The 20934-nt window shown below is 48.8% G+C and overlaps 1 pseudogene; it reads right to left on the bottom strand.

Annotated features, from left to right (window-relative positions):
- The window catches only part of LOC115645239, a 41656-nt pseudogene that overhangs the window by 18891 nt on the left and 1831 nt on the right, over positions 1 to 20934 (bottom strand).

Raw genomic sequence — 20934 nt, forward strand, 5'->3', positions numbered from 1 at the left:
CATCATCTTAGAAACCAATATAGTTAAATTGGTGCAATCCCCTAGTGTGGACACAGTTGTACCAGTATAAAGATGCCTATGTTGGTATAGCTTAATTCCATAAATTTATCAAAATAAGTTATCTCAATATAAACATTTTTATACCAGTATAAAAGCATCCATACATGGGGGGTTGTACAGATTTCAATATATCAGTTTCTAAACCAATATAGTTACATTGGTACAAAAACTGTTTAGACGAGCCCTTAGTTTATGTAAAAGATTTACTACCAGGGTAGGATCTTGAAGCCAGATCCTTAAATAGAACAGACCTAGACGATCCACACAGATTTCCACACAACTTTGCTCTGGAAGAAGATGCTAGAAATAGATCAGTGACTGTTATTATTATTAAGTTTGAAAATCTATGAGTCTATTAAAACAAATTATCACTAGCCCTACCAAATTCACAGTCCATTTTGGTCAATTTCACGGCCATATGATTTTAAAAATCATAAATTTCATGAGTTCAGCTATTTAAATATGAAATTGCACAGAGTTGTAATTGTAGGGGTCCTGACCCAAAAAGGAGTTGTCGAGGGGGTCACAAGGTTATTGTAGGGGGGGTTGCGATACTGCTACCCTTACTTCTGTGGCACTGCCTTTAGAGCTGGGCAGCTGGAGAGCAGTGGCAGCTGGCCAGGAGCCCAGCTCTGAAGGCAGAGCTGCCGCCAGAACCGGCACAGAAGTAAGGATGGCATTGTTACAGGCACAGAGAGTGCCCGAGGCAAGCAACAGTGGTTCGTTGCCCAGCGTGCGTAGCGCCAATAAACACACCAGGGTGGAGAAGCAAACAAAGTTTATTTGAGATCTCAAAGCGGTGCAAGGAGACAAACGTCTCAAATCATGCACACCTACACAAGCGGCTTTTCCCTTTTTATAAGGTTTTTTTCCTCTTTCTCCCCCGCCCCCTTTCTCCTCCAGTAGCAGTTACACAAGCGCAAGTGCATTAAGTAATCTTGGCCACAGCAGCTCATTAGTAAGTTTTCCTTCTGCAAGTTATCTTGTCCTTCTGCTAAAGGTGCACAGGCCTTATCACCACTGCTTTAGACCGGTTTTAGCTATGCTGCAACTGATAACTTACTATTACACATTTAATTTCACAGCTGCTAGCTTTCTAGATCAAGTAGAGTTCAACATGGAGGAGCTTTGGTTCACTGAGGCCTAGATTTATGCCTAGTGACACCAACAGCATGGTATGGTGTTGCCACCCTTACTTCTGTGCTGCTGACTGCAGAACTGGGCCCTCAGCCAGCAGCTGCCACTCTCCAGCCGCCCAGCTCTGAAGGCAGCAGCACAGAAGTAAAGGGTGGTGTAGTATGGTATTGTCACCCTTACTTCTGCACTGCTGCTGCTGCTAGGGCGTTGCCTTCAGAACTCGGCACCTGGCCAACAGCCGCCACTCTCCAGCCATCCAGCTCTGAAGGCACCACAGGAGTAAGGTTGGCAATACTGCAACCCCCGTAAAATAACTTTGTGACCCCTCCACAACTCCCTTCTGGGTTAGGACCCCCAGTTTGAGAAACACTCGTCTTCCCCATGAAATCTGTATAGTATGGATAAAAGCACACAAAAGATCAAATTTCACAGGGGGAGACCAGATTTCACGGTCCATGAGGTGTTTTTCATGGCCGTGAATTTGGTAGGGCCCTAATTATCACTGATGAAAGAAGGCAACTGATCCTCCCTCAAACCTTCTTTCATTGCCTGTTTTTATGCTGTTATTATTTTTCACTCATCTAGTTTAAGTATACTAGTAATCGAGCTTTCTTTCTAGGACTTTCTGTTGTTGAATGTTTGCCAGGCAGACTATTAGTACTAGAAGGAACATAATTTTGTTTGATTACCAATCATTCAGCTACTGTAATCGCTACATAATATCTTCTGGAACAGGGCAGTGTAGGTAGAATGTTGAAAACAGTACATGCAGCTAGCTGTACTACCCACTTAGCCTTATTAAACTGCAAGGGAAGACATGTTAGGCAACCTTAATTTAAAGTGTTTCCCAATGTGAACACTGGGAATTATAGTTTAATGATACGCAGTGGCCAACATAGAGGCGTCTCCACTCATAATTCACATGCTTAGAGGGCCAATTTGGTTACATAGTAAATAAAAATATTTCTAAAACCAGATATATTGTAATTAGGGCATTATTCATTAGTTGTAAAGGACAGAAAGACCAGTTAAACAACATGCTTGGCTCATTTTTTGTAGCAAATACAATTTCCCCACATATTCAAAGGATGCAATATATGTTCAGCATGGATAGAGGAGACAAAGGTAGCTCTAAGCCAGGGGTCGGCTACCTTTCAGAAGTGGTGTGCCGAGTCTACATTTATTTGCTCTAACTTAAGGTTTCACATGCCAGTAATACATTTTAACATTTTTAGAAGGTCTCTTTGTAAAGTCTATAATATATAACTAAACTATTGTTGTATGTAAAGTAAATAAGATTTTAAAAATGTTTAAGAAGCTTAATTTAAAATTAAATTAAAATGCAGAGCCCCCCCGACCGGTGGCCAGGACTGGGCAGTGTGAGTGCCACTGAAAATCAGCTCACGTGCCGCCTTCGGCGCCCATGCCATAGGTTGCCTACCCCTGCTCTAAGCCATTTCTTCATCTCCCTTGATCCTAGAGATAGAGACAGTTTGAGCAACCACAGGGTTTGTCTACAGTTTTTATAACATTATAACTAACTTGGTTTAGAAATGGCTATAGTTGAAGCAATACAACCCCAACGCCTTAGTATAGATGCAGTGACAGTGGTATAAAGGTTCCGACACTGGCACAGCTCACACCCACACATTTACAGGAGTAAGCTGTACAGACATACACATATTAATAGCAGTATAACTGTGTATACACTAAGGGGATGTGCCAATTTAATAATATAGGCATAAAATCATACTCCCAATTGAAAGAGTTAAATTGGTACAAAAACTAACTGTAGGTCAGGCCTAACTTATGCTGACTGGAGTGGTCTTCCAAGTACTGGTTCACCAGCCCAGCATTGCCCCTCCCTATCAGCAGCCACCTCAGAACACTCTCTATGCAGAGAAGTGGAAACAGGCCACATAAAGTCAGTTATTCCAGGTTTACATCACCACAGAATTCCCCTACGTAATGGTTATGCCCATTGCCTCTTGAGAGCATTTTTCAGTGCCTTGATGTCACTGGAACAACACAGAGGAGATTAACTAGGACTGAGGCTCTGGTTCAGTATCCTGGGTAGCTCACACCAGTCTCATCTCTATGTATCACTGACTGTATCACAGGACCATATCTTATCTGCTTTTTCAAATAGTTTAATTAATTTCACATATGAGAGTTTCACTTGTGTCTGATAAATCTGTATAACTTCTTTTCCAGTTTGGACATATGAGCATCCTTCATGCCCAAATTACATTTAATTTGTTCTTAAATTAATTGGGTTTCATATACCTAATTTCCATCAATAGGATAGTCATGTTTCGTTGCATAGACTTTTGCCACAGACACAGCGATAGCATAAGCAATCACAGCAATGGAAAATGCGGCTGCTATCATTTCTGAAAACATACTGACAGCTGGAGGCTCAGGAGGCAAAAACCTAATATTTAAGAAAATATATTTACATTATCAATTTTAATCAAATTTTGTCTTTACTAGATTTGTCAAAAAGCTTCAAGGCAGCAGGACACACATACTACTGATAACGTGAACAATAATATTTCAAATTAACAAAAAGATGGGAACACTTGCAGACCATACAACAAGATTACCTTGTTCAATATGGCCCAAATCCTGGTCCTATTGACAGGGCCGGCCTTAGAGAAAATGGCACGCTGGACGAACTTGTATTTTGGCGTAATTTTCCCTTAGGCATGGGGGTTGGTCAGATGGCGGGGCAGCTCCCCATACAGTGACCTCTCCCCGGTGACTGGGGAGCTATGGGGCAGAAAGCAGGGGGCAGAGGTGCAGAGCTTCCTGCAGCTGGCGGAGATTCCCAGAGATGGGTCTGACCTGGCTCAGAGAGAGGCCTGTGCAGAGGAAGAGGAAGTCTCATCCCTCCACAGCCTGGCTGGGACTAGCAACTGAAGTCCGGCACACAGTAAGAGGCCCCAGCTGGAGCACCCCCAGCCCTGCCCCTCCCCAGCTCTGGTCCCATCACTCTGGGTATAAAGGGGCCTTGGGCTAGCTAGGGTATGTGGGGCGGACTGACCATGGTGCCCCCTGACCATGGCGTCCTGGACAGTCGCCCACAGTGTCCACCCATAAGGCCAGCCCTGGCCATTGAGGTCAGTGACAAAACTCCCATTGTTTCAAAATCTGGGGGACTAAACTTTGGCCTTGTGGTAACAAAGCGAAGAAGTGTATTTTTTGGATATGTTGGACATTATATGATTAATAACACTATTACATTAACAATATTTCACACTGCTATACTGAACACTTTATCTGAAGAGTCTGAAAGACCTTTACAAATATCAATTTATTAAGGCTTGCACACCAAACAGAATGTGAAGGTTATCATTGTAAAATGCTTAGATCTTCCATGTGAAAGTCACTGTCAGTGAAACCCTTACTTTTTGAGTATGCCAGGGGTACTTTTGACTGGGCTATTTGCAGGGCAGCCCGGGGGGGGGGCAAGTGGGGCCCCTACAAGAATGCTCCAGCCCCAGCCCCATCTCCACCTTCCCCCATACCCTGGAACCTCAGCGTGCCGCATCCAGGAGCGGCCCTGGACAGAGCTAAAGTGGCGTGGCTCCAGTGGGGCCTGAGCTCCTCCCCGCTCAGAGCCGCAAGGTAAGAGGGTGGGGTTGTGAGCTCCGGGCTGAGCAGCAGGAGCTCAGGCCCTGCTGGAGTCAGACCACTGCAGCACTGTCCAGGGTCGCTCATGGACACGGGGCATTAAGGCTCTGTGAGAGGGGGGAGGCAGGGGTAAGCAGCATGGCAGGGGGCCGAGGCTAGGGGGGGTAGGATAAGGGGCAGGGAGTCCCAGGGACAGTCAGGGGACAAGGAGGAGGCAGAGGTTCTGGGGGGGGCGGTCATGGGATAGGGAACCGAGGCTTGGATCATGGGCATTCCAGGGGTCTGTCAGGACTCGGCAGGGGGGTGGTGGATAGGCATCGGGGCAGTCAGGGAATGGGAGCTTGATGGGGAGGTTCCAGGCTGTTGTTTTGCGGGTGTTGGGAGGGCGGTGAGGGGACAAGGAGCAGGATGGGTCAGGGATTCTGAGGGGGTTAGTTAGGGGGCAGGAAGTGAATAGGGGTCAGATAGGGGGCAGGGCCAGGCTGTTTGGGGAGGCACAGCCTTCCCTACCCTAAAGCTCATTCAGCAGTTTGAGGCTTGCAGACAGCTATTTAACACAAAGAGCCAAGCTGTTATCTTTTCCATGGGGGAGGGAATCACATGAGAAGAGCAATATCTTACACCACCTATCTCCTTCCCAACCCTACCAAAGGAGACCCTTTCTCCCCTGCCCTGCATTCCCCGAGTGCCAGAGGAGTTAGTTCAGTGGTTCTCAAACTTTTCTACTGATGACCCCTTTCACATAGCAAACCTCTGAGTGTCCCCTCCCCTTATAAATTAAAAACACTTATTTATATATTTAACATTATTATAAATGCTGGAGGCAAAGTGATGTTTGAGGTGGAGGCTGACAGCTTGCAACCCCCCAGTAATAACATCATGACCCCCTGAGGGATCCTGACCCCCAGTTTGAGAACCCTTGGGTTAATTTAATTTTAGCACCCTGTGTCCATTCACATGCATGTGCTATTTTGAGCATTTCAGTTTTCACAACAGAGGCTCATCCCAGATTCTGGAACAAGCTCAAATGCTCAGTTCGTGGAGTATGTACATAAACTATACTAAAGACAAACCCACAGTAACCATCTCCAGTTTGTGAGGGACCCTGTGGAGCCAGTCTCTAGGAAACAGATACATTCATGGCGGTTAAGTCCATTAATGGCTATTAGCCAGAATGGGTAAGGAATGGTGTCCCTAACCTCTGTTTATCAGAGGGTGGAGATGGATGGCAGGAGAGAGATCACTTGATCATTACCTGTTGGGTTCACTCCCTCTGGGGCACCTGACATTGGCCACTGTCGGTAGACAGGATACTGGGCTGGATGGATCTTTGGTCTGACCCAGTATGGCCATTCTTATGTTCTAAGCTAAATGAACCCAAAGTTATGGAGACAGATATGAGTTAAGGACGCCAGCAGAGTATCAGAAAGCTGGAAAAATCTCTGACTGGATGGGCTCAGGCATTTGGTCACAAGCTGAGGTGGTTCAAAAGTTTTGGATTTTTTTTAAGCAGAACTTTATTGTTTAAACAAACACAGCAAGCAGCAAATATTTGGCCACACACTTCTGAAACCCCAAACCAAGTTCAGGTTTTGGCAGACTAATTTCAGCCTTTCAATTAAAAAAAAAAAACAAATTTTGAAGGAAAGCAGACATTGTCCATGATTTTTTTCTGCTTTTTAAAAACCCTTAGTTTTCGATTCAATAAAAGCTTTGATGGAGAATATGTGTCCAATTATTTAATGTGCTTTAGTGCCTTTTAGCACTAGCTGACGCAAAAAGAAGTTCTCAAAACTGTGTTTGTGCCGAGATGCAGAAGGTTTTAAAATGTTTATTCTTCCCAGGGCTGCCTGGGGGTGGGCGGCAAGCGGGGCAATTTGCCTCGAGCCCCACAGGGCCCACCCCACAAGAATATAGTATTCTATAGTATTGCAATTTTTTATGGAAGGGGCCCCTGAAATTGCTTTGCCCCAGGCCCCCTGAATCCTTTGGGAGGCCCTGGCTATTTGTATTAATAAGAACTACAATGGAACTACTCACATAAGTCTAGGTTTTCAAGATTGAGTCCCATGTACATGTCCAATATTATTAAAAACACTTAGCATTTATATAGCATTTTCCATACTCACTTTACAAACATTAACTGATTATTTATTATTATTATTATTAATACCTAGCTCTTGTATAGCATTTTCATCCATAGATCTCAAAATGCTTTACAAATGAGGATACTATTATTCCCATTGTACAGCTAGGGGGATGCTTACCAAAGGCCATGAAGGGAATTAGTGACAGAGCCGAGACTAGAATTCAGGAAATGTTTGACCATGAATCAGACTGTGTCTCTCCCTGATTCTCACGATTATTCTTTTACTAGTCTCATTAATAGCCATTTAAAATATTAGCTGTATCTCAGAAGATAAGTGCACTCGCCCTCTAGAAATGGTTTTAACAATGCCTGCATTGTACTTTTTTTCCAGGTCAGCAGCGTATGAGATCCCTGTGGCTACTATTGTCTGGAATCATATAAAACAATGGTTTTAATGCTGAAACATTGCTCTGATTTTCCTGCAATCAGCCCAGTCTGCTGTGTTTCTTATTAGGGTACTTTGCTTATCACAATTACTTCTATAGGAATAGGAACAGGGATCTTGTGTTTGAATCGATCATTTATTTCTTTAACTACCATACAAATAAAAATGGTGAGTAGCCCAGCAATGAGATCTGCAATGTTGGTGGTACCAATTCTTTGAAATATTTCAATGAGGGTCTGAAAAAAAAAAAAGAAAATTCAAAATACTTTGAAGCCTCTTAAATAGAATGATAAACTAGCCCATATAGAGAAGCAGACACAATCTCAGAGGTGGTCAGGGACTACCTGTCCCATATGCTAATTTTTACTGGTCTAAGGAATTTGATTATGAATGTGAGTTTCTTTTGTGCACTATCAATCTCTCACTGAATCAGTGGGTTGATCTCACGGTGAATTTAACTGAAGAAGCACAACTAGGAGAATGACTGATCTCTTATTTATCAGATGCTTTTTAACTTCTGTATAATTAAAACTACATAACAAGGGTTAAATCCTGCCTGTGTTTTGTTGAAGCACAGGGCAAGAAAGAGGACATATGGTGCCTCTTCCTCCTTGTCCATATAGGAGGCAAGATCTTTCCGTGGTGCTCAAGAAGGAGCTAGCAGATGCATGGCTAAAACACTGGCTCACTCACCATATGCCCAAGGAGCATGGTATCTAGTGTGTGGATTAAATATTTGCTCAGCCTCCCTATCTCCATTGTCCATAGCCAGAGAGTATGATTCTGCCATCATGGATCCTGTTCTGGAGAAAACCAAAGTCACCTCACTTCATGGTGCCCAAACTCTCCATTGGAAGTCAGCCCTGGCCAGGAAGATTCCTACAGCAAGTGTGTAATGGGCAGGATCTCTATCCATCCATGCAACACTAGGCAAAGGAGGATGTGACCTTATTGTTTTACTGCACACAACAATTTGCGCAGCTGATTTTAAAAAAATTTAAATGCTGACAAAATGGTAAAAATATGTGTTCAATACTAAGTGTATGGAGGTTGATCCAGAGAGAGGACTACTAATTATTCTCACCCTTTTTACTAATTTCATCCCAACACCCATGTGAAGGAGGTGAGCACATATTATTACTATTCCTACTTTACACGTGGGGAAACGCTGACACACCGATGTTAAAATACTTGCTCAAGATCACACAATTCACTATCAGAGGTGGGATTATTCATCTCATTCATCCCTGTGCTCTGCACACAGTGGCTCTGCTTGACCCATTTGTTACACTACAAGGACACTGAGTTTTAACCAAGAGCAGCAGCTCTTCATTTTTAGGATCAGAGTTGGGAGCACCATATAATTCCTTTTCAAAAATATATCTTTCCTAGTTGCACTTCCCTTTGGCTATCATAAAATACACAAATGGAAAAACCTGAGAGATCTGGTACATCTCCATGACAGTACAGCATTGCTCCCTATAGCGCACGGGCAGCCAAACTTATTCACCCTCCAAGCCGCATACAACAATCTTCAGAAGTTCAAGAGCTGGGCGCTCCTGCTAAGGCTCGGGGCTTCAGCTCTGCACGGAGGAGGAGCTTGGGGCTTCAGCCCCATGGCAGATGCCTGCCTGAGCTCAGGGCTTCATCCCTGCTCCTGCTGAAGCCCTGAGCCACAGCAGGCATGTCCTGTGGTGTTGGAGCCCCGAGACCCCTCCTTCCCATTGGGCAGAAGCAGAGGTGATGTGGGAGGGGGGTCACATGGGGTCATGGGGCCCCCAGATTTTTGACAGGGTTTGCTGGCCCCACTCAATCACATGGTGACGCCAGGCCCCCTCCCTGCACAGCAGCTACTGGAGCCAGGAGGCTGGGAACTGCAGCCATGGGACGAGGCAGAAGCAAACAGCTGGGAGCTGCAGGGAGAGCCATTGCTTTTGCTGCTGCCCCTCCCCACAGAGCTAACAGCTGGGAGTTGCAGGGAGAGGCTGCTGAGGGCTGGGGAGGGCATGTCTGGAGGGGCATGACTCAAGCTGTTGAGGTGGGTGTGAACCTTTAAATTGTGGCTCCCCCTTCCCCCAGAAGGCACCAGTTGCCTCTGGCACAAGCACCTAGCCCCACCACCCCACCACAGGGCAGAAGCCCCAAACTTCCCTCCCCGCAGTCTGGTAGATGCAAAATGGAGGGATGTGGGGGTGGATCTGCGAGCCACACTTTAACTGTAAAAGAGATGCATGCAGATAACGAGCCAGTTTGGCCACCCCTGCAATAGCACATTACTTAGTGCTTTGTTCGATCTTATTTTCAATGTCCCAAGATGCTAGAGCTTCCATTAGTTCCTAGGAAGATTATTCCACAGACTAATACATCTCACTGTCAGGAAGATTTTCCAAATATTCTGCCTGATTTTCTCTTTTTCTCAATTTCACTATTACTCCTAATCCATATGCCAGTTTATTCCACTCTATGCATTAATAGACTGGACATTCCATAAACATTGCAAAGAACTGAATACACTTCTGCCTGAACTGGCCTTCATGTCTACCAATGTCAGGAGAGTAGTATTTTAAATAAAGTCTGATTCTTTTTGGCCAAAGCCTGTCCTCCTTTGGAGACTTGTTAGCATATAGCCAGTCTAAAGCCCTTTGAGCTCAGCCCTGCTGCTGATGAAGTCAATGAAAATACTCATTAGCTTCAGTGGGAAAAGCTGTAGGTTCTATAATATGGGACAATTCAGGAAATCAATATTACTACAATGCAGTCTAGATAATTCTTCATTTGACCATTTTCTCCAAGATCTACCCCCAGATCTGATAGGAAGATTTAATTTGTAATTTCTCTAGCATTTCTGTACAGCTACATGTTGAAGTCCCTTAATAAATTATTTTATTTTTTCTGCTGCATCCTCCATAACTGGGTGATATCCTTGTAAAAATAATACAAGAATTGTGTACAATATCTCAGATGTGTTGTAGTAATTCCCTAACATAGGACTGTACCCTTTATAGCACATGGCCACACAGACATCATAGTCATTAACAAGGACAGAATGCAGGACCTTTTCCTCCAGAAAGACAGGTCTCTTCCACTTAAATTAAAAAAGAGTCACATCGATCATCCTATATTTTGTCAGCCTCTATTGTATTAATCTGGCTCCACTATTGTATCCAAATGTTATCATCTCACTGACCTGTTCCTTCTCCCAGGACATTGGAAGTGAATTAAACTGATCTCATAACAGTCTTGTGACATCCTATGAACAGAGGAAAGGAAAAGGAGCCTTCCACAAATGCAGAATTGGGGTCCATTCATGTCAATTAAACCCAAACACCTATCGATCTATTGACCTCAATGGGAGCAGGATCAAGTCCTTGAAGAAAACCCTGTATTCCCTCAATCTATTATGTATATCACCCCTGCAGGAAATGAAGGCAGAAGATGGAAGAGAGACCACTATGGAGAAATTGTGACATAAAACAAAAGCAAATCAGCAGGGCATACTTACATATATTATGGAAAGGATCCCATTATAATTTTTGGTTGAAACATTTAAGACTATTTTCAGTTGTGAAACAAAAACTTGAAAAGCTGCTGCAGTTATGAATCCTCCAACCAGGGGATCTGCAAGGTACCTCACAATGAAACCGATCTGAAGGGCTCCAAACACAAGCTGGAAAAATCACCAGGGAATAACAGCTTGTTAAACAGTTAAAAGGTGCAACAACAATGTTACAAAATGCTCAGGATTCAGTCCCATACAATATGCTGGCTGAGAACAGGTCAAATGACAACAGATGGGCCAGATTGTGATATCCTTACTCACAGTGACTAGCACCTTATACCATAAATAGCTCCACTGAAGTAAATCAGGTTATCTGTGGAGTAAAGTACTACTCAGTGTGAGTAGTGGTATCACATGTAACTTGGCCCTGTGTGAATCTGAAAAGTCTGAAACTACTTTATTAAGTGTAAGCAGAGTCAGGATGAGCTCTACCCTGACATCTGGTGGTGAATTATGGGAAGTGTGGAAAGAATTTCAGAAAGTGTGGAAAAGACGGTTACTCACCTTTGTAACTGTTGTTCTTTGAGATGTGTTGCTCACATCCATTCCAGTTAGGTGTGTGCGCCGCGCGTGCATGTTCGTTGGAAACTTTTTACCCTAGCAACTCCAGTGGGCTGGCAGGTCGCCCCCTGGAGTGGCACCGCCATGGCGCTCGATATATACCCTTGCCGGCCCACCCGCTCCTCAGTTCCTTCTTGCCGGCTACTCCGACAGTGGGGAAGGAGGGCGGGTGTGGAATGGATGTGAGCAACACATCTCGAAGAACAACAGTTACAAAGGTGAGTAACCGTCTTTTCTTCTTCGAGTGATTGCTCACATCCATTCCAGTTAGGTGAATCCCAAGCCATACCTAGGCGGTGGGGTCGGAGTGAGAAGTCGCGGCATGGAGCACTGCAGTTCCGAAGGCCGCATCCTCTCTTGACTGCTGGACCAGGGCGTAGTGGGAAGCAAAGGTGTGGACCGATGACCAGGTCGCTGCCCGACAGATCTCCTGGATGGGCACACGGGCGAGGAAAGCCAGCGACGACGCCTGCGCCCTGGTAGAAGGCGCAGTCACCCGGCCCGTAGGAACGTGGGCCAGCTCATAGCAGGTCCTGATACAGGACGTTACCCATGAGGATAACCTCTGCGAGGAGATGGGAAGCCCCTTCATGCGGTCCGCTACTGCCACAAAAAGCTGGGGGGATTTGCGGAACGGTTTGGTCCTCTCCACATAGAACGCGAGAGCCCTACGGACATCAAGCGAGTGGAGCTGTTGCTCCCTGCCTGAAGAGTGAGGTTTCGGGGAAAAAAAAACAACGGGAGGAATATCTCTTGGTTGTTGTGGAAGGCTGAGACCACCTTGGGGAGAAAGGCAGGGTGCGGCCTCAGCTGCACCTTATCTTTATGGAAGACTGTATACGGGGGGTCTACCACGAGAGCCCGGAGTTCCGACACCCGTCTAGCTGAGGTGATAGCTACTAGAAAGGCAGTCTTCCAAGAGAGATAGAGTAGGGAGCAAGTAGCTAACGGCTCAAAGGGGGCCCCATGAGCCGAGACAACACCAGGTTAAGATCCCAGGTTGGAGCAGGGAGTCGGACGTTAGGGTACAAACGTTCCAGCCCCTTCAGGAATCTAGTCACCATCAGGTGAGAAAAAACGGAGCGGCCATCCCCACCCGGGTGAAAGGTGGAGATAGCTGCCAGGTGGACCCGCAAAGACGATATCGCCAGGCCCTGTTGTTTGAGGGACCAAATATAGTCCAAAATATTGGCCACTGAAACTTCCATCGGGCGGAGACCTTTCTCCACGCACCAACAGGAGAAACGCTTCCACTTGGCCGAGTATGTCGCTCTAGTGGAAGGCTTCCTGCTGCCCAAGAGTACCTCCCGTACCGGGGTGGAGCAGCGCAGTTCAGAACTGGTCAGCCACGCAGGAACCACGCCGCTAGGTGCAGCGACTGCAGGTCCGGGTGACAGAGAGTCCCGTGTTCCTGGGTGATCAGGTCCGGGTGAAGGGGCAGGGGAACTGGGTCGGCTATGGCCAGGTCCAGCAACATGGGGTACCAATGTTGCCTGGGCCACGCCGGGGCTACCATGATCACGCGAGCCCTGTCCCTGCGCACCTTCAGAAGGACCCTGTGGACCAGTGGGAACGGGGGAAACGTGTAGTACAAGTGGGTCGTCCACGGAATAAGGAAGGCATCCGCTATAGACCCGGGGTCCCTGCCCTGAAAGGAGCAGAACGCCTGGCATTTCCTGTTCCCCCCGGACGCGAAGAGGTCCACACGGGGATAACCCCACCTCTGGAAGATTGAGAGGGCGACGTCCGGGTGAAGGGACCACTCGTGTGAGAGGAAGGATCTGCTCAGGCGGTCCGCCAGCGTGTTCCGTACTCTGGGGAGGAAGGAAGCCGTGAGGTGAATGGAGTGGGCTACACAAAAGTCCCAGAGTCGCATCACCTCATGACATAGGGGAGAGGATCTGGTGCCGCCCTGCTTGTTGATATAGTACATGGTCGTCGTGTTGTCGGTAAACACCGTGACACAACGACCCCGAAGCTGGTGACAGAACGTTTGACAAGCAAGGCGGACCGCTCTCAACTCCCGCATGTTGATGTGTAGCTTCACCTCCTGCGGGGACCACAGGCCCTGTGTTCTCAGGGATCCCAGGTGGGCCCCCCAGCCGAGATCTGAGGCATCCGTCGTTAGGGACACCGAAGGCTGGGGTGGGTGGAAAGGGAGCCCCGCGCACACTACGGACTGGTCTAGCCACCAGGTGAGAGAATCTAACACCCCCTGGGGGATTGTGATCAGCATGTCTAGTGGTTGCCTTGCCGGCCGGTAATGTGCGATGAGCCACAACTGGAGGGGCCTCATGCGGAGCCGAGCATAACCAGTCACAAAGGTGCATGCTGCCATGTGGCCTAACAGGGTTAGACATGTCCGTATTGATGTTAAGGGGGCTGCTCGCAATCGCTGAACGATCGCCGACAATGCCTGGAACCTCGGTAACGGCAGAAGAACCCTGGCCACGGTGGAGTCCAGGACGGCCCCGATGAACTCCACACTCTGCGTGGGGAGCAGGGTGGACTTGTCTATATTGATCATGAGGCCCAAGGTAGCAAACAGGCCGGTGATCCTGCGGACGTGGCTGCAAACCTGTAGTTCCGACGTGCCCCGAATTAACCAATCGTCTAGGTAAGGGAACACGTGGATACGACTGCGCCGAAGATGTGCCACAACGATGGCCATGCATTTTGTGAATACCCTCGGGGCCGTAGAAAGGCCAAATGGGAGGACTTCAAATTGGTAGTGAAGGCGGCCCACCACGAATCGAAGGAAACGTCTGTGGTGTGGCCAAATGGCAATGTGAAAATAAGCATCCTGCATGTCGAGGGCGGCGTACCAGTCTCCCGGATCCAGGGATGGGATAATGGTCCCCAGGGATACCATGCGGAACTTCAACTTCACTAGGTATTTGTTGAGCTCTCGCAGGTCGAGGATAGGCCTGAGGCCTCCCTTGGCCTTGGGGATCAGAAAGTAGCGGGAATAAAACCCCTTGCCTCTCTCGTTTTCCGGAACCGCCTCTATAGCTCCTTTGTTGAGGAGCGCCTGTACCTCCTGTCGAAGGAATTGCTCGTGAGAGGGGTCCCTGAAGAGGGACGAGGAAGGGGGGCGGGAAGGAGGAAATGATATAAACTGCAGGCGGTACCCCGTCTGCACCATGCGTAAGACCCAGCGGTCCGATGTTATTTGGGTCCACGCCGGGAGGAAAAATGAAGGGCGGTTGGAAAACGGGGGGGAAGGATCCGAGGGGAAAACTGTTACTGCGCCCTCAGGCGCACCTTTAAAACGAAGGCTTGGGCCCAGGCGGGGGCTTAGAGGAGCTTTGATTCTGCCCCCCTTGGTTCCCCGAATGCCTACGCCTTCCATTCCTGCCACGGCACCTATTGAGGTCCTGCCGTTGGCGGAACTGGGGGTATGGCCTGCACTGCTGTTGCTGCTATGGCCAGAAGGGTCTGCGCTGCGTTCCCGGCGTGTGCATCCCGAGGGAGCGCATAATGACCCGATTGTCTTTGAGACTCTTGAGTCTGGGGTCTGTCTTTTCTGAAAACAGGCCCTGGCCTTCGAACGGGAGGTCCTGGATGGTGTATTGGAGCTCCGGTGGAAGGCCAGAGACCTGAAGCCAGGAGATACGGCGCATCGTTACCCCCGAGGCGAGGGTGCGGGCAGCCGAGTCCGCAGCGTCCAAAGAAGCCTGCAACGAGGTTCGTGCAACCTTCTTGCCCTCGTCCAGAATGGCCGCAAATTCTTGGCGGGCCTCCTGTGGCAGCAGCTCTTTGAATTTGTCCGCTGCCACCCAAGAGTTAAAAGCATATCTGCTGAGCAGGGCTTGCTGATTTGAAACCCTGAGCTGAAGGGCCCCAGCCGAATAGACCTTGCGGCCGAGGAGGTCCATACGCCTGGCCTCCTTGGATTTGGGGGCTGGAGCTTCCTGTCCGTGGCGCTCCCTCTCGTTCACCGACTGCACCACCAGGGAACACGGTGTCGGGTGGACGTGGAGGTACTCGTAGCCCTTGGAGGGGGCCATGTACTTCCTCTCGACGCCCCTCGCCGTAGGGGAGATGGAGGCCGGTGACTGCCAGATTGTATTGGCGTTGGCCTGGATCGTTCTAATGAAGGGTAGGGCGACCCTGGTGGGAGCATCAGATGAGAGGATGGTGACAATGGGGTCCTCGATCTAAGAGACCTCCTCGGCTTGCAAGCTCAGATTCTGTGCTACTCGCCTAAGGAGGTCTTGGTGCGCCCTGAGATCCAGTGGAGGAGGGCTACTGGAGGAAGTGCCAGCCACCGCTTCGTCGGGGGAGGAGGATGAGGAGACCCCTGGCAAGAAAGTGTCCAGTGGGGGGTCCCCATCAGCCCTCGCCTCTGTCTCAGGAGCAAGACCAGGGTCTTGCTGCTTCGAACCTTCCTCTCCATCAGGGGAGGGAGAGGGGCGAGACAACGAAGCCTCTGGCACCCTGTGCTCCGCCGTTGCAGGCCTAGCAGGAAGCTGTTGGGGGCCCTGGGCTTGATGGTATGCCCAGGGTGTCCAAAACCCCCACTGCTGCAGACCCTGGTCCTGTTGCGGAGGGTCCTGAAATAATGCCGTCTGCCTGTCGGTGCCCAGCGCATACACGCTGTCCGCTTGAGACGACACCGACGGCTGTCTAGAAGGCCATGGCGGGGCCGACCGCGGCTGATAAGGGTCTGCGCGGTTCGGCACCGAAGACCTTCTCGGTGCCGGGGATCGGTACCGGGAGTCATAGCGGCGCCGGGATCGGGACCGGGTTCTGTCTTGGTGCCGGGATCTGGATCAGTACCGGCCGCTGCTTCAGTGCCAGGATCGGGACCGGGACCTGCCACCGACGTGGTGCTGGGAGGTCGACCGGGACCGGGACCTGCCACCAGCTCGGTGCCGGGAGGTCGACCGGCGTGGTGAGTGACGGCGAGACTGGCTCCTAGAGTCACGGTGCCGGTATCAACGGCTGGAGTCAGACCGCGACCGTCTGGAGGTCGATCGGTTCCGCGAGTGCGACCGGTACCGCCGAGGGGAGCGGTGCCGGGACTGCGAGCGGCGGCGGGATCTCGAGCGACCGTGGCGTCGGGACCTCGATCGCGAGCGCGAGTCCCGAGACGTTGCCGTCATCATTGGCTTGCCCCTAGATGCTACCCGCACCGGAGGTACCGGGAGTGGCGGCTGAGTAGACTCAGTAAGGGCGATAAGGTCCCGTGCCGAGGCGAAGGTCTCCGGAGTGGATGGGACCAATAGCTCAACCCCAGATCTTAAGGGGGAGCTTGGTGGAACCGGACTCGACGGACCCACCGGGCCCGGAGTCGACGGTGCCGGTAGCGCCGCAGCCGATGTCGATGCCGGGCGCTCCATTCGGGTCTGCCTGGCAGGAGTAGCAGACGTAGACGGTCTCGCTTCTACACCCGGTGCCGGGGAAGGTCGGTGCCGGGGAGTCTTTCCGGTGCCGGTGCGATCCGGTGCCGGCGTCGAGATCACGGCCTGTGAAGCTGCTGGGTCAAGTGCCGCCTCCATTAGGAGAGTCCTGAGTCTCTGGTCTCTCTCCTTCTTTGTCCTGGGCTTAAAAGCCTTGCAAATGCGGCATTTGTCCGACCTGTGCGATTCCCCCAGGCACTTCAGACATGCGTCGTGGGGGTCTCTGGTTGGCATAGGCTTTTTACAGGCCGTACACTGCTTAAAGCCCGGCGAACCAGGCATGAGCCCGGTGCCGGGTGCCGGGAAGGGCTACAGCCCAGACCGGCGAACAACTATATACAATACTATTTACACTACAATTAATTAACTAACAACTGTAATAATAACGGTAGTTAACAAGGAGAGCTAGGGACGTGGAGGACAGCTATGCCGCGCTCCACAGTTCCAACGACCGACACGGCGGTAAGAAGGAACTGAGGAGCGGGTGGGCCGGCAAGGGTATATATCGAGCGCCATGGCGGCGCCACTCCAGGGGGCGACCTGCCGGCCCACTGGAGTTGCTAGGGTAAAAAGTTTCCGACGAACGTGCACGCACGGCGCGCACACCTAACTGGAATGGATGTGAGCAATCACTCGAAGAAGAATCTGGTATTTGCATGGGCACACCCAGCATAGCCTAAGGCAGCCTGGGATGGTTATTTTGACAGCTCTGGGATCCCCAATTTCTTTGTTATTGGGGCAGGATAAATAAAGTGTTGCCACCCAATTATGTGAATGAGGAACTATGAGACTGCTTTATGACAGAGATGTCTCAATATAAATTAAGTGACACTTGCTAGACAAGGAACATGGGTTCCAAAACCCAGTGAAGGGAGAGAGGTTGGGGACTGGTGTGTGTACTTGGTGGTATGGGCCCCTTTTGAGGGCCTGGAACACCAATTGCACATCCTCCTCTCTCCCCTGTTAAAGAGTAGAGCTAATTTTGATTCCATTAGAAGTCCATCTAAAGGCTGCTGAGCTGAATTCGGGTTGGACCAATGGTGCACCAGCACCAGGGCTCCCCTACTATGAGCGGATATCGCTAAGAGTTGAAATCACCAAAGAGCTGAAATTACTGAGCTGAGAGCACTAAGTGCTGTGCTAACTAGTGGGGGAGCCTGAAGATCTATCGCTAAGCGGCTGGCAAACGGAGCAGTTTGCAGCATGTTGGAGCAGCCCATGGAACAGTGAGCAGAGTGGAGTAGTTTGCGGGGACGGCTGGAGTGGCTCACGGGTTGGCTGGAGGAGTGGCACAGCTGGTGAAGTGGAGCTGGTCGTGGTGAAGGCTGTAGCAGAACTCCACGGAGAGGCGGAGCAGTTGGCCTTGGCCCACATAAGGTGCCCCTTAGCACTCTGTGTGGGCCCCACCACCCTGTGTGGGCCCCCCTCCATTTCCATCCAGGCTGAGAGGGGGTAAAACTCTGCAGATAAACTTTTGAATTCTGGGGTGGCACTGACCAGAGACTTTTGGGTTGTTGGACTTTGGAATGATTGGCTCCGTGTCACTCATCTTAAAAAACAGCCCCTAGCCTATGTTCCCAGCTGTGGAGCTCCCGCCAAGTCCAATGTTCAAGGCGTTGAGAATCTAACCACTGCATAAGCGCTCGGTGCTGCCCACACACCAGCACCGTCAGGGAACTCGAGGTCAGCAAGCGGCGGGTGTATCGCCCCCGAGCGTGTTAGCACATCCACTGGTGTCAGCGGCACGCGCGACCTGCCACGGAAGCCACATCCACAGGAAGGAGCAGTGACTATGAGTATAGTACCAGTGCCCAGCTCAGAGCGCTTGTGGAGACAGAGCCCTGCTGCTGGGGGAGGAGGTGCAGGACATGAACGGTGGCTGTATAGCCTACACTAGAGGGCTTATGCCAGCCGAGGGTGAGCCTGTATAGTCATAGTATTTAAGGCCAGAAGGGACCTCCAGATCATCTGATCTGACCTGCTGTATGTCACAGGCCACCAACACCACTCCGTAGCCTAGTCCTGTGGCGGGGAGGGAGGTAATGATGAGTTCATTTGCAGTCCATACAACACCTTGGAAAAGGTGGGGCTTGTGCTCCTCCCATGCTCCCATCCGCACTCCTATCCCTGCACGCCTTCTCCGTGGTGCTGAGAATTGCCAGCCATACCAGCAGCTCCCTCATCTGCAGTCTGAGGCCCCGATTCAGCAAAGATTTTAAGCATGTGAGTAAGGCAGTCAGCTTCCAAAGCGTGTATCACATATCACTACGGACAATAACTACACACAACAATCTGGGTAACAGTCAATGCGAAATAACTAAGGAGTGCTTTCCCTGGACACATGCAGTAGAAGTACTTAACTTTTTAAGGGGATGTGATCTGATGAATTTGATACAGCCTCCAGAATGGAATAATGGATCGTGAAATGCATAATTGCAGCTTAACATTATTTACTGAAAGGATATAGGGACACCACGTGTGATCAAAGACTTTCTAAGTAGACTTAGAATCCACTCAGGATAAAAAATGAAGTAGAACGAAAACAGATTTAAAGGTTCACTTCAATAAGCTACTGTGGTCAAACACAATTATTAATCTTTTTAGGTGCTAGAATGAGGGCAATGCAGATTAAGGGATCACATAAAGTGTATTGGACCCCAGATGAAGTACTGTATTAAATGGTGGTTATAGTAATAACACAGAGTCCAGTGGCACCTTTTTACCCACAAAAGCTTATGCCCAAATAAATCTGTTAGTCATTAAGGTGCCACCAGACTCCTTGTTGTTTTTGTGGATATAGACTAACACAGCTATCCCTCTGGTTATACTAATAGGAACTGGAAAAATCATTAAAAACAACACAAATTTCCTTAATTTATATCATCCTACATAAACTCAATTTTTGACACTGTATGTTGTATACGATCTCATCCAAATACCCATAAAACTGAGAGCGTCCTTTGATATCTGCATAACTGGGATCTCAGCAAAGGATAGTAACAAAGCCATGGATTTAGTTAAGGATGTCCTGTAACATTGGAAGAAGTTTGGAGAAGAATCGGCATGACTGACCTCAGCTAACATTAATTAGGGCCAAAATCAGAGGGAGACTAATCCAGCCCTGGTTCACAGCCCAAGCAACCCCAGGGATTTCACGGAAGTGTGCATGAGGTATAAACTAGGAATTAATTTAGCCCTGATTGTCCACAGTTTTCAAATATCGTGAGGAGATGCTCTGAACTTTGCAGTATCACACATTGAAGGGATAATGAGATTGAGGACAGTAGATGTGAAAAATAAAACCCCATCTGTGTTGCAAATAAAAGTATTTGAAAAAAAATGAGTTGAGGAATTAAAAACAAAAAACAAAAAACACTCTAATTCAAAATGCACCTCCCACCCCCAGACGGAGGGAGATGAATGTGGAAGAGATGAATGATGAAACCTGGCACAAGAGAGAACCTTCATTTCTTACTCTGCTTCACAGAGCACCTTTTATCAAGCGTGGCACCGAACGCTGGCGACTGGGAGGGGGCTTTTGTTTGTCACTTGAAACCTACATCACTTCTCTTTCAAACTCTCTTTGTGATTTCTTTTGTTTAACTTTCCATTACGATTCCTTTGTGGAAGTAGTTAGAAGATTATTAGGTTCTTGTTCGGTTTCTAGTGACTAAGTTATGGGTATGAAACAAAAGGGATACAAGTGGTGCACTGGAAAGGGATTCCTTTCATACGCATTTCTAATCATTCAGAGCTTAGTCCTGTCTATTAGATGCAGCTCTGCACTGGGAGTGGCACAGAGTGGCACTACACCAGGGAAGTTTAGGAAGGGATTGTTAGAGCAAGATAGCCCCCCACCCTCCATTCTGCTCTAAGAATACTTTGCAATTTGTGATACACCTTCACAGTATTTTGAAAATAGAGCCACACATTTTCTGGCTGCTGCTTGGTCCGTGGTAGGAAAAGAAAAGAAAAAGAAAAAAAGACTCCTCTGTTTTAGTGATCCTCATGCAGGAGCCATGCACAATGGCAGGTGATAGGG

Source organism: Gopherus evgoodei, chromosome 1 (genome assembly GCF_007399415.2).
Source record: "Gopherus evgoodei ecotype Sinaloan lineage chromosome 1, rGopEvg1_v1.p, whole genome shotgun sequence".
NCBI classification, from domain to species: Eukaryota; Metazoa; Chordata; order Testudines; family Testudinidae; genus Gopherus; species Gopherus evgoodei.